This window comes from Acomys russatus, chromosome 15 (genome assembly GCF_903995435.1).
Source record: "Acomys russatus chromosome 15, mAcoRus1.1, whole genome shotgun sequence".
Classification (NCBI taxonomy): domain Eukaryota; kingdom Metazoa; phylum Chordata; class Mammalia; order Rodentia; family Muridae; genus Acomys; species Acomys russatus.
The window spans coordinates 38,363,410-38,378,807 of NC_067151.1; the positions used below are offsets into that span (position 1 = coordinate 38,363,410).

General features: G+C 38.0%; 1 pseudogene; it reads right to left on the minus strand.

Annotated features, from left to right (window-relative positions):
• Window positions 1-12,016, minus strand: part of LOC127199011 (60 kDa heat shock protein, mitochondrial-like) — a 29,039-nt pseudogene extending 17,023 nt beyond the window's left edge.
• Window positions 12,017-15,398: the final 3,382 nt, after the last annotated feature.

Below are 15,398 nucleotides of genomic sequence, written 5' to 3' on the forward strand. Positions count from 1 at the left end.
TTTGGAGGAGCCATCAGTCACCAGCTGAAATTAACCTTAACATGTCTCCACTGAGATGCAGAGCATTTAAGCATGCCAGCTGGAAGGCATTTACTGATTCATTTTTCCAGCTTCATGGAAAATCTTACCAGTCCACATCTGTGAAGGTTTCCTAATGACTCGGGTGATGTGAGTTTTGTACGGCACTGGGGCATCAGGGCCACTTAAAGCACCCTGAAGTATAAGAAACGTGACCCAAATTAAATTCAAGAACCATTTTCATTCACACACTGCAACGCTACCCTCTAGTTTATTATTGATTTAAAAGCTACTTCTAATTTACTAAAAAGCAGCTCAGAGCACCCACAACCTCTTTAGTGTGGTGTCTCTTCTTAATGATTCCTCCATTATGATAGCAATTTACCTTAAAATTGAAAGAGCCATGTTTGTCATTGCTCCAACCCTACAATTTTATAACCAAGCGAAAGGTCTGCCGAAGAGGAAAGGGAATACTCAGACCTGAGCACCTGCCTTGCAGCCGTGTGAGGATGAAGCCCAGGAGGCTCTCTTGCTAATGCCAGGCTATTCCTGCAATGCCGTATCGTACCCTTACTCTGTCAAAGCCACAAGTACACATAAAACATTCACACGCTCTATTCGTATATCAAGACTGTCATAAACCATGGTTACAACCCAAAGGTTCTGCTTTGTTCTGTCTTCTTTTGGTGACAGAATCTCAGGCTCTCCCTGAACGGACTATCTTCCTCCTACCTCAGCCTCCACTGTTGGAACTGCTGGCCTAGACTGTCATGTTCATCTTGGTATAAACATAAATTTCAAAACAAAAGAAAATATTCCTGGTCACTGTAAAAAAAACCTGCATCCCCCCCCCCCACACACACACACACAGTGGACAGGGATTATTGTGTGGTATATTGTAGTATACTGGGAAGGTTATCATGAAAACTGATTGTTGGTATTTTTTGCAGGAAATAAAAGGTATTTAAAACTTTAACCATGTCAATATTTCATATTAGGTTTAAGTAGGTGTCTGTTTAAGAAAAAGAAAAAAATTATTATCGCCTGTTAAGTTCAGGTTCCAAAGAGTCTCAGAAGCTCAAGTCCTGCAAGCATCTTTCTCCTGTAACTCGGAGGTCCCTGTGCAAACCAATCCCAAGGCATGAGAACTATAGAGTGCTCGAAGGTTCCAAAGAGTAACCTGGAACACTTATTTCACCTTGGGCATTTACCAGTCATGCAAAGTGTGAGAGATGTGTCTGCATTCTAGCTTGACAAAAATAAGAAAATAAACCAGGCACATTGGCACATGCCTGTAATCCCAGCACTTTGGGAGGCAGAGGCAGGTGGATCACTCTGAGTTCAAGGCCAACCTGATCTACAAAGTGAATCCAGAACAGCCAAGGCTGCACAGAGAAACCCTGTCTCGAAAACCCAGTAACAACAAAAGCAAAATAAGAAAATCACATTTCTAGAACTGTATAATTATATTGTAATTATGATTATATTTCAAGCCTGGCTCATAAAAAGATATTTTAAAAGTGGCAATTCCATTCCCACTGACTGAGAAATGCTTTCGGAATCCAGCCATGTGATGGTAAAGATGTCAGCATCAATGCCTTAGAAAAGCAAAAGAAATATTGCATGGGGTGCTATCCTCATAACTACAAAACAAAGTATACAAAGGTGCATCAAACAATCAATGTAGGAAGCATAAATAAAGTTGCAAATGAGCAGATCAGGTGGGAAGTCAGGAAGTTCTACAGAAGCAGAGCAGCAGCTGTGGAAACTCTTTGATAGCAATGCATTTGAGCATGGAAATGGGAGAAAATAAAATAAACAGCATCTTCGCAGGAGGAGAAAGAAAAAGACTGGTCTTGGACGGGGGGAGAATAGATACACTGAGTTATCTATGGGGTTTAAGGGGCTGTTATTCTCAACCTAACTAGCAAGGGCATTCATAAAATAAAACTAGGCCTCCAGACTGAGAATGGCCCTAAAGTGTTGCTAGACATATGTCCTGATGATTAGTACTGTCGGGTTTTTTTCCAAGTATTCCCTCTTTTTGTATATTAACTGGAAGATTTAGAATTTCCTGGTTCCATCTTATTTTCAAATGTAGCCATATGCATGTTGGGTTAAAATCTGTGCATCAGTAATAGTGAGTATCTAGAATAGAAAAAGAACTCTCAAGATTTATGGTAGCCAGAAGTTAAGAAATTTACTTAACAATTAAATATAAAGACTTTGGGACTCAAAAGCCTAAAGATCCCACATCAGCAAGATAAAGCCTAACTAGTGTCTGCTTCCACTAAGTGAAGAAAACCTATCAAAATGCACAACCTACCCTGAATTACATCCACAGACTTTCCTCCTGAATAGTATAGGTAGGGTGACAACATGACTGAAACCAATTTCTCACCTTTGCTTTAATCCTCGTTCACCCATAATAAATATTCTCTCCTGCAAACTCCTGTTGGAGCCACAGACTATAAACCTCTCTGTAGGCTGCTGAAGATATAAATCACAATATTCTGGAGATCCTGAAAATGTTCATCAGTTGAATTTCTGTGAGAGAGAGCATATATTCATATGTAATCATACAAATCTATATGTCTAAGTGCACATCTTTGTGCATACAGTGAAGACCAAAAGGCACCCTCAGTCTTTCACATGCCTAGACTCACCTGTTTGTCCAGTGAGACATGGAGATCCACCCACATGTCTCTGTCTCTCTAGCACTGGAATTACAAGCACACAGCACTATGTGTCACTTCTATAGGAGGAGTCTGGGGCTTGAGCTGAATCTTCACACTTACGAGGAAAGAACCCTCATTTCTAACAGAATATTCTCATATAAAGAGTTCTACTGTGAAGACAAAGACTTTCAAAGCATATAGGAGAAATGCATGATGTGAGGGCCCTTCATAATGTGTGTGTGTGTGTGTGTGTGTGTGTGTGTGTGTGTGTGTGTGAAGAAAACAGATGAAGCATTAGTTTACCAGTGTTTGAGGTTGTCCTATAGGTTGCATTAAGGTAGGAACATCTTGGGAGAAAATAAAAAAACCACATGCCAGAAATATGGCCTGATACATTTGGAAAGCCACTAGCTTTAGCAACTCCAGGACAATTAGCTACCCTATTCAGTATATAAGGAAGATTTATGCATATGCTAATCTGATCACCATAGATATGATAAATCAATATGGGGATTATTAAGTCTAATGATTTAACAGGGTTATGGACTGTTGCTGAAAGTACAGGTGGACCTTCTCCTATGAGACTGGAATCAAGGCTTCCAATCCCTAGGGCTACAGTTTCATCAGTAAAGTGGTGGTCACTTAGTACATCTTTGTTGACCAGTCCTACAGGGTTCTGTACTGTGAATTACTAAGGAAAAATGAAACAACTGTATTTCCCTTCTGCAATTGAAGACAATCTTTGTTGCTACTCCAGAACATAGAGGCATTGGCTGCAAAGTCAGCACTCCACTTTATTAAGAAGCCACATTTTTGTCTGCTTATCAATATAGTACTTTGCATTAGGAAAACAAATGGAAGGTACAGGAAGGAGATGACTAGAGCCATGTGGAAGTGCCTAAGTTTCAAACTCCATTTTTCTCTTCTTTAAAAAAAAAAAAATTTTATTTGTTTGTTTAGCTTTTAAGATGACTTTTATCCAGAAGACTTCAAATTACAAGTATTGGTGAGGATGTGGGGAGAAAGGAGGCCCTGTGCACTTTTTGTTTCATCTTAGCCATTGCAGAAGATGTCATGCAGATCCTTCATAAGATCCAAGCATGAGGGACAGCACAGAGCAGCACTTCTATTCTCTGGTGTTCTCTGCTCTACTGAAAGGATTCCTGTTTCTTAGCTAAATACAACCCAGGCCCTTGCTCCAGCCAGTTTTCCTTCTTGATCCTCACTGGGCATTTATGTCATGAATTTCAGCTATGTGGCCTTTTTGCTTTTTGGTTCAGCCAAGGTGTCTCCTTCGATAGGCCTTTCTTGACTACTTTACCTCAAATATGATTCTTGCTTAATTTTTAAATTTTTTCTTTTATTTTTGAAATGTGATATAATTACATCATTTCTTTATTTATTCTTTCTTTCCATCCAAACTCTCACATACCCCTTTCTCTTCTTTTTCAAATTTAAGACCTCTTTTCCATTAATAGTTATGACATGAATGTATGTACATATATATACATATGTTACTAAATATAACCCTATACAAAGAACTACAGACAACTAAGAAGGAATGCTGAGAGTGGGAGAAACAATCTCTTTCAGGAAGAAACAGCAATCGGTTATCCAGTACAAATGGTCAGCCCTGAAAACATTCACATGAATAGCATGCAGACTGAACATTCGTCCACTTTTAGTAGTTATTAGGAACAGCTCTCAAAGGAGGCTACTTGGGGTCACAGTTCAGCTCTACCACGAGAAAGGTAAGACTGTGAGTGAGTGTTCATTAATTTTCTCCCCTGAAAAATTCAAGTATCCATTTCACTTCATCATGAAAATTAAATAATATATGTAAACCACTTTAGGAATATGTTTGACATATGTATTAGTTGTTTTTTATTATTATTATTATTATTATTATTATTATTATTATTATTATTATTATTATTATTATTACTATCCTACCTACATAGGTTATATTAGAGGCACCATGCAACTGAAGGCAGTTTAGGGCTTGTTTTGTGGCAAAGTGCCTAAGCAAAAATCAAATAGCTAAGTTGTGATTTATAATTGATGCTAAGCCATGGACACATATTTTTATATGATGCTAAACCAAGAACCAGAACAAAGAGTAAGTGGAACTATATTCACTTAGGTGTCTATAATAGGACTGATATGAATAAATTTAGGTGGATGCACTTAGGAAATGACACACATATTAAAATCAAGCAGTAAGCTTCTCTTTAACAAATAGAATAGATATATCTTTGAACACTTGATAATAACAGCTTCAACAGTGTCCAAGGAACTTCAAAGCACTTCATTTTAATATTCAATCTCTGTGTGTGTGTGTGTGTGTGTGTGTGTGTGTGCGCGCGCGCGGGCGCGCACGCCCCCATGTACACACCAAGAAACTAGAGGATGGCATCAGATAACATGATTAGCTTTTTTACATGGGCTTTGGGAGTTTGAACTCAGGTCTTTGTGCTCACTAAGTCATCTCCTCAGTGCCCAACTAAGGTGCTTTCTTCTTTTTCTTTCCTTTTTTTATTAATTTATTCAGATTACAACTCAATTGTTATCCCATCACTGGTATCCTCCCATTCTTCCCTCCCTCCCACTTTCACCCTACTCCCCTCCCCTAGGTCTATGACCGAGAGGCATCTTCTCCCCCAATTTATTGTCATAGGCTGTCACGTCTCATTTTGGTAGCCTGCTTATTCTTTCTTTGAGTGTCACCTGGGCTCCCCACCAAAGGGAGGTCATCAAATATGGGGCACCAGAGTTCATGTCAGAGCAAATGGGTACTTTTTAAAGAGTATAAGAAGAAAGAAAAGCAACAGTTTTGAAGGGAAAACAAAGCAAATTCATCATTTAGCTCTTTTATTTTTGAAGTTTCTATTTGTGACATTGAATTCAATTAATCTTTAGATGCATCATCTCACTGAGCTCATCACAGAGCAAGGAGGCTATTGTCATTAAGTCTCACTAAACCTTAATGTACTTCTTGTTTCCAATGCATTACCAATCAGAAAATTAAGTTTCATATCTGAGGAAGAAAGCTGCCCCTCACTGTAGCAAGATTTGTATACCATTGTCTACTATATTTTTAAGGACTAGACAGGATGACTTTAATACATAAATTATGTTAATTTTACCTCTCTTGAAAGTTATGTTCCCATACTTTATCCCATTCACTATTAAGGTTTTGGGGCAGAACTTTTAGTGATTAATGTTATCTATTTCTGCATATAACTCATATAACTCCCATTAACAGAACAGTGTAAGTCATAACCAGGACTTTATAATGTGCCTCATGAGATCTTCTACTAAAGTGATTTCACTCACAGAGAAGATCAAAAAGTCTTATACACTATGATCAATGCCTGAGGCTTTTCAGTTGTGTGAGCTACTTTAACTTTTTACTGGTTAGCTTCTTACCCTGCCATCTTCTACACTTTTCAATCATGCAAGTTTTCCTTTAGGCAACTATTAACATTTTATAGAACTCAGATACTGCATGGAGCACATCTTGGGAAGTAACACTGGCAAGCATAAAACAGCACTTCAGACACCTAAAATTCACCTATAAAGAATAAAGCATAAACTGAGAAGCACAAGCAGGTGTCTAGGGTAGAGAGAGGAAATCATGCAGGCAATGACAAGAGTATAATAAAATGAGATCATTTACAATGGGAGAAAGGGCGCTGCTCGAGTCAAAAGACTGGGGTGTATCATACAAAAAGACAAAGAGATTCATATCAATGATAATAATGGTGATGCCAGTTATTGGAGAGGATGTCCTGTTGGCTGTATCACTTCCAAGTGGAAATGACAGTGTTAAGAATGCTTCAGAAACTTTCTTCTGAAAAACAGATTTAAAACTTTTGCTATTTAAGAAAATGTATATACCATTTGATTCTTTCTGCTTCTGGGTTAACTCACTCATTATGATCATTTCTAGCTCAATCCATTTATCCACAAATTTCAGGAATTCCTTGTTTTTAATAGCTGAGTAGTATTCCATAGTGTATATGTACCACAGTTTCTTTATCCACTCTTCTACTGAGGGACACTTAGGCTGTTTCCATGTTCTGGCTATTATGAATAAGGCTGCTATGAACATGGTTGAGCAAATTTTCTTGTTGTGTGCTGGAGCATCTTCTGGGTATATTCCAAGGAGTGGAATAGCTGGGTCTTGAGGAAGCCCTATTCCCATTTTTCTGAGATAGCACCAGATAGATTTCCAAAGTGGCTGTACTAGTTTGCATTCCCACCAGCAATGAAGGAGTGTTCCTCTCTCTCATGTACTCTGGTGCCTCACATTTGACCATGTCCCCTGGAGGGGGAGACCTGGTGGCACTCAAAGGAAGGACAGCAAGTAGCCAAGAAGAGACTTGATACCCTATGAGAATATACAGGGGGAGGTAATCCCCCCAGGAACAGTCATAGGGGAGGGGAATAATGGGAAAATGGGAGGGAGGGAAGAATGGGAGGATACAAGGGATGGGATAAACATTGCGATGTAACAAGAATAAAGTAATAAAAAATAAAAATAAAATAAAATAAAAAAAAGAAAATGTATTGCTATATAGTGATGTAATAAGAATGATAGAAGAAATGTTTCTTAAAATGTTATAAGGCTCAGCAGTTAAGAGCACTGGCTATTCCTCCAGAGGATCCCAGTTCAATTCCCAGCACCCACATGGTAGCTCACAGCTGTCTGGAATTCCAAGATCTGACACCTTCACACAGACATACATGCAGGCAAAACACCAATGCACATAAAATTTTAAAATATTATAATGGTTCTTTTATCCTGAAGAAGTAACTTCAAGAGTCATGCTCAGCATATTTAGAAGTAAATCATGAGTAAAACTGGTTTAAAGCACACTGCTGTATAGAATTAAGTTAGAAAAAAACTGTGCACTCATCCATGGGTGCTGTGCCAAAATGCACTTGTTTCCAGGCTTTCGGTCTTGTATTCTTGAACAAGAGGATAAACCCAGGAAGAAGCCAACTCATGCCTATTTCTTCTTCTGTGAACTACCTCAAGAGCTACAATATCTCTATTTGGCAAACAAAATACATGATGATCATTTATTTCCTTCAAGATCCTCTGAGAGCTGAATCATAGCAAACATATTTTCACATCAGTCCCGCTATTAATATACCATAAATATTTTAACTGCATAGAAGTGTATCTCCAAGCTCATAGACACAACCTTGGAGAAGATAAACAAATTTTGACTCTTTGACATGGAAGTAAAAAAAAAAGCACTACAAATATACTGCTATTGGTTATTAGCCAATACTCATAAAAATGTTTTTGGTGAGACCATAAATCTAAATGTAATTGTTATGTCCTTGGCAGTCTTTGCCAGGGACCTGAAGATAACTCAGCTATAATTTCAGAATTGTGAGCATGCTGTCTGAGTCTACACTGATATCTGTGACATTAAGCATTTTCTACCAAATCCTTGTCCATTAGTGGGTTAATGTAATTATGGAGTGACCTCCTTTTTATTTTTTTTAAAAATCATGAGATTAATCTTGTTCTTCTATCTGCACCCTCCTCACTCTCTCTCCCTATCCCCCTTGTCTCTCTCATGAAATGACCCAGTAGGACAGCTTTGCAGCAAATGTTAGCTCTTTTATGTTGGATGCCCCAGTCTTCAGAACTATGAACAATTCATTTTTTATGTATAAATTATTCAGACCCATGTAGATATAATTTGCTGGGGGTGGTCTCCAGGTCATGAATCTCTATCCTGTGGCCCACTATGGAGAAAGGGCACCATTTTCTTCCTCCTTGCAATAAATGCACCTCTGCTTTGACTGCATATGGAATTGCTCAGTTTATCTACTCAGGCATGCTAGAGTTACTAGAGACAGGTAGAAACGTTTATGATTTTGAGAAGAAACTATGACATAAGCTAAGAAATCAGAGCCAAAAGTCTGGAATTGGAAGAAGCAACCAAAATGGATCCCAAAGAGAGATTGAGCATAAATGTTAATATCTGATACTTGGCCCTTTGGTAGAAACTGTTCTTATACCACTCATGTCTCTACATATCTTCTGGAAACACAGTACAGTCATTTGACTTAGCTACTAAAATCATCAAGATTATCTAAAGTGGGTTTATCATACAACTGTGCTTATCTGCACTGGGTCTTCAGTAAATGTCACTCATTCCCACTATAAGATTTTTACCCTGACTCACTCCACTCAGCATGGACTGTTTACAAGAAGGAAGACAAGCTGTCCAATGCCACAAAGTCACCTGCCGTATCAGCAGCATTGGAGAATTTCTCGCTCTCACGAATTGAAGCCTCTGATGCCTTCAGAAGCATTTACTCAGACAATGGTCTAGATTCTCAAACATTTTTAAAACCTCAGACGTGTCTGATTCAGTGTTGTAACTAACCAGTGCCTGGGTCATTGTGTCATGCAAAATTAATCTTTAACCAAGAAATATTCCAAGAATTGAATGCCAAGGAAGGGTCAGAATTATGTTGTAGGTTTGAATTGCTGTTGGATACAGGCTTCCGGAAAAGATTTGTATGTGTCAAAGGTCACCATATTTAGTTGACATCCATTAAGGTTGAATAAATAGCATGACCTCTATTCATTTTATGATCTTGAAAAGCCTTTCATTAAACATTGCCTGACAGTATTTAAAACTAATTAGGAGTCATAAATAAGTTAATGGAGATTCCATGATCCTCTTTTCCTTCCATATTCTCATTATCCGATAGACATAATTCCAAATCGAGACCTAATCATTGAAGCACCTCATTGATATAGAATGTCAAGCCTTTACTCACGCTATTTCCAGCACTCTATTATTCACTTAGATTGGCAGTTCTCTTAATTAACACATTTTCTCTATTTACTGAGAAAGTTCAAAGTTGATGCTAATGCCAAGAACATGTGTAGTGCCTTCGAAGTGAATTTTCCATGTTGAAAATAAATAGTTTTGTCTAAGACATTGGAGCAACAATGTCTTAAAAATTCAAGAGAATTATATTTTCTGATTATTATCAGCTGAATTACTGATTTTCAACCTGATAATAAGGAAGATGAGCGTATTATTTCATTTTAAACTTTATAAAGTAATTTGGGGTATCCATGCATGCTGCAGTGTGTGTAGAGGACAACTTGCAGGAAGGAGTCTACTCAATCTTCCATGTGGGGTCCAGAGTTTGGTCTTCTACTGTTGGATTTATTGGTAAGTGCTCCTTTTGGCTGAGCTATGCTGCCAGCTTAAGTTTATTTTTCTTGTTTATATAAACACAAAGGCCAACAGATTAATATGAACTCTTCATTGTTAAAATAGGATGCATCAGAGATAAGAAAGGTACCAGTATTATTTATATTAATTATTATAAGCTACCTAAAAATACATAAAACAGATAATTCATATTTAGTATATACTTCCATTTTAAAAAATCAAGTTAAGTAACTGTGGTGCCTGCAGTATATTACCTAGAATGCTTCTCTTGAGCCACTGATAGAATAAATTCTGAGCCACACGTGCATAGAAGAAGGAGCAACTAGCAGTAGCCTATGCACAAACAACTGGAAATGCATTTTCCCCTTTGCTGTTGGTTTCCTTCCATAGGCTATTCACACCTCAGTGCTGCCCCCTGAACTCTACCATAGTCAAACATGCCAATTTCCCCTCAAGCAGAAAGGTATTAATGGGTTTGTGATAGCGGTAATTGGTATGACTGATGACAGAAAGCAGAGCAATGTCAGGAGTCTGACAAGGTTATTTCGCACACTGACATTTTATTGTCTTGTTTATCACTTATTTATTACTGACAACTACCATAATAGAATATTCTACTTCAATAAAACATATTTAACCAAGTATTCTCTTCTTTAATATACCTAATTTTCTTCTCTTCCTTTTTAGTTGAAAATTAATACAATAAGTTCTGATCACAATTTCCCTTCCCCCACCTCCTGCCAAATCCTCCCCACCTCTCCACCAATCCAAATCTATGCCTTCTTTCAAATTAAAAGGCAAAACAACTAGTAATAAAGGGAAAAAAGCAAAAGAAACACACACACATACATACATACATACATACATACATACATACATACATTATATATATATATATATACATATATATATATATATATATAATAAACACACAAAAGCAGAAACTTATAAAATACAAGTAAAGGACTAGGAAATTTTGAAAGTGACTAAGCAAAGCAATATAACAAAAAAAAATCTACAGAAGCACTATAGAGTTCATTTTCTGTTAGTCATCTTCTGCTGCACATGGGGCCTACCCTTATGTGTAATTTATATGCCCTTTCTCCATTGGATAAAAGGGATTTTTTCCTTTGCAAGTGGTTGCCAATTGTAGATAGCTTTTGGTTAGGGATGAGCTTAGTTATGGTCAGTGCAGGGACGATGTGTGGCTTGAAGCTATGAAGGACTTGTGAATGATGCCAGTCTTTTTGGTTCATATGTGCATTAGTCCTGGTGTGTCTGGAAGATACTTTGTCCTTAGTGTCACCCATACCCTGTGGCTCTTACAATCTTTCTGCCTTTTTTGTATAGCTCTCTGAGCCCTGAGGGGAGGAGTTCCAAAATCTCTCATGCACTTCACATTTTCCTTTTGTGAGTCTCTGCATTAGTTCCTATCTACTGCAAGAGGAAGGCATGTGTGATGATGGCAGAGTGAGACACTGATCTATGGGACAGCAGAATGTCCTTAGGAACAATTGTATTGCTAGAGTCCTTTAAGGATGGTAGTATGTGGTTTTCCCTTTGGTTCATGGTCCATGTAGTCTCTGGTTCCTAGTCACCAGTGTAGTGTCAGACACAGATTCCTTCTCACTGAGTGAGTGGAACTTAAGTGCAACCAGAGAGTGGTTGTATTACTCCTGAAATGTTTCTAATACTATAGAACAAGTGTATCATGCAGTATACCATAAATTTCTTTAGTATTTCTCACTCACCCATTTGAGTGTCATCCTTTGAGAACTTTCTGTTTAATTCTGTACTTCGTTTAAACTATTTGTTTTGTTGAAATTTTTCATTTGTTTGTTCGTATCATTTTAGTTCTTTATATTTTTTAGATATTAACTTTCTACCAGACATAATTAGTAAAGATCTTTTTTGTGAAGATCTTTTTTATTCATGCTTTACTCTGCTGTTTTGCTCAAATAATGATATCCTTTGCCCTACCGAGGTTCTAAGTTTCATGAGGTCCTTTTTATCGATTGTTCGTAATGCTGTCTGTGCTACCAGTGTCCTGTTCAGAAAATCTCTTCCTGTATCAATGTGGTCAAAACTGTTCCCCATTATCTCTTCCATCAGATTCAGAGCATCTAATCTTATGTTGAGGTGCTCGTCGAAGAGTTGGTGTCCATAAATGTGTGAGCTTATGTCTGGTTCTTCAGTTCATTTCAGTTCTATTGATTAACATGTGTGCTTATATGCCAATACCATGCTGTATTTACTACTATAGCTGTGTAGTGCATTTTCATTTGGGGATGGTGATACCTACAGAAATTTGTTTATTATTCAGGATTGTTTTAGCTATTTGGAGTTTTTGTTCTTCTAAAAGAAGCTGAAATTTTTCTTTTCAGTAAATGGGAAGAATTATGTTGGAATTTTGGTGAGGATTGCACTAAATGTGTGCAATAAATTCTGCTATACCATAGATCTCACTCAGCCATCATCAGGCATGCCTTCCTCTTGGAGTAGATAGGAGCTAATGCAGAGACTAACAGAAAGACAATGTGCAATGCGTGAGAGATTTTGGAACTCCTCCCCTCAGGGCTCAAAGAGTTATGCAAAAAATGGCAGAAAGATTGTAAGAGCCACAGGGTATGGATGACACCAAGGAAACAGTATGATAGCCATTTTTACTATATTAATTTTACTGATCCATGAACAAGGGAGATTTTTACAACCTATAGTTTCATATTCACCTTGTTTCTTTGATGTCTTAAAGTTTTTGTTATATAAGACTTTCACATGCTTGGGTAGAGTTATCCCAAGATCTATTTTTAGGCCCTTTTGGCTTTAGTCTCCACTATAAAGGCAGTCGTTATTCTAATGGGTCTGCCTTTATATGTACCTTAGTATTTTTCCCTTGCAGATTTTAATGTTCTTTCTTTTGTATATTTAGCATTTTAGTTATTTTGTGCAATGGGGAACTTCTTTTTCATTCAGCCTATTTGGAGTTCTTTATGTTTCTTGTAACTTAGTAGTCACTTTTTTCTTGAGATTAAGACAAATTTATTTTATAATTTTGTCCAAAATATTTTCTGTGCCTTTGACTTGGGTTTCTTCTCCTTCCTCATATCCAATTATTCATAGATTTAATCTTTTTCTAGTGTTCCATATTTCCTACATGTTTGAGTATGGATATATTTAACATTTGCTTTAACTGAGGTGTCCATTTCTTCTACCTAGTATTCAATGCCTGAGGTTCTCACTTCCCAGTTTGTACTCTACTGGTGAGGCTTACCTACATTCAAAATATAGTTCAGGAATGGAGTCATGTGAGGAGAATTCTGAGTGCTTGTTAAAACACTCCAAGAAAACAAGACAAGAGTCTTGTGACCTCAATTTCTTCAAAAATAGGACATTGTTCCTAGACTACGTTTTTTGCTCCTCCCTGATATAGCAGATAGGTGTGGATTTACTTAAAATAACTCATTATTACTTGCTGTTATGCAATCCATAAACATGTTATTCAAGTGTTTAAACTATCCCGTATATTCATCTATGAAGAAAATATGTTTTACCACAAGTAGCTTATCCTTGCGATTGTATGGAGAACTTTACTCAGTTGGTCTTTCTTAGCCCTCAGAGTGTAAATTGTCCGAAGCTCTGAGTAAAGTTGTCTATTGCATGAGAATTTACTCCACCTTGTTTACAGGCTCCTTTCTCCTCGGTCTCACCACCTCTAGAGTGGTGAAACCCTCTGAGGTTTTTACTTGGCTTCCTAAATTTTCATATACAGATTAGACTCAATTTAGGTTTCCTTTAGTGATTTTATTACTACTTTCTTGTCTTGAATTGTTTTCATTATCTCATCCCATTCTATTTTGTGTGTCTGTTTTCACAGCCTTCATTAAAGGATTTATTCATATCTTCTTTAAAGTCTTGAAACATACTCATAATTGCCATTGTGAGGTCCTTGTCCTGTGCTTTGACTATACTACATTTCTTTGGGCCTACTGTAGTATGGTTACTGGATTCTATTAGAGCTATATTATCTTGGCTATTAGTGTTTGTGGTTTTGCACTGGTGCCTAGCCATCTGGAGTTGGGATGATTGAAGTGGTGCTAACTGCTGATATTTGGTCTTGTTTTAGCTGGGTGGGTGTTCCATTCCTTGTTTTCTTTTGCTATCTCTGGATCTTAGGAAATTATGGTGGCTGCGGTTGCCTGGTTGAGAGTGCTTCCGCTTCAGCCGTAGAGATGAATAGAGATGGGCCAGGAGAAAAAGCTGAATGACCTGAAGGAAAGAGCTAGGGGAATTCTGTCCACTCCATAAATCAGGATTCCTAAGGAATTAGAGGTGTAGCGAGAGGAGGGACTCTGGGAAATAACATGCAGTAAAGCAAAGAATAATCTAGAGAGAAGGGGATTAAAGAGGCAGTGGGGCTCTCAGTCTGTACCAATAGTTGGAGTGTCCAGTGAATGGAGTCGGGGTGGAAGGAATGGCACCTCCAAGTAGGTGGCTACAAGGCTCAGATGAAGAGTCCAGAAATGACAACTCAGGACAGGAAGGAGAGGGAAAACCACTTGCCTGGGTCCAGATATGGTGTGGCCACCGAAGTGCCAGACAGAGAGTGTTTCTATGTATCTGCAGCTGATGCAAAAGATGCAAAGAAATGATAATGATGTAGAAAGGAGGGCGGAGTGGTCCACAGGAAGGAGGAAAGATGGGTTGGCACCTAGGGTCAGCATAGTCTCCAGATAATCTCCTCTCTCCTTTTGTGTTTGTCTTATTTTAATGTGTGTGTGTGTGTGTGTGTGTGTGTGTGTGTGTGTGTGTGTGTGTGTAGTCTTGCATATATGTCTCCGCAAGACCTGCATATAGTGCCCGTAGTTGTCAGGGCCTCTGGGATTGGAGCTACAGATGGTTGTGATCTGTCATGTGGGTGCTAGTGATAATCAAACCCAGGTCCCCTGGACGATCAGCTAGTGTTCCAGTTGTATTAGTTTTTAATTTACTCTTAAAACTATTTAAGCTCAAACACTGAAAGTATAGTGCTTATGAAAAGATCTTATGCTATAGATAAAATATGTTTGTAATTTGAAAGAGAGAACTTGCTTTCATTTTTTTCTTGCCCATGAAGCCAGAGTAAAACATTGTCATTCTCCAACGTTGAGTGGAAAGTGGGGACTGACTTTCACACAAACTCTGGTGCCCCATGTTTGACCACATCCCCTGGATGGGGAGGCCTAGTGGCACTCAGAGGAAGGATAGCAGCCTACCAAGAAGAGACTTGATACCCCATGAGCATATACAGGGGGAGGAGGAGAGGAGTAAGGGGAAAATGAGAGGGAGGGAGGAATGGGAGGATACAAGGATACTTGTCCTAATCAAAATAACTTTTTCTTGTAGAAATTCAGAACAGGCTATATTTACAAACACTGAAACACTAGCTTTAGGGGTCACCCTCCTACCTTTCTCAGAATCAAGAAGGGTTTTCTGTGATTAA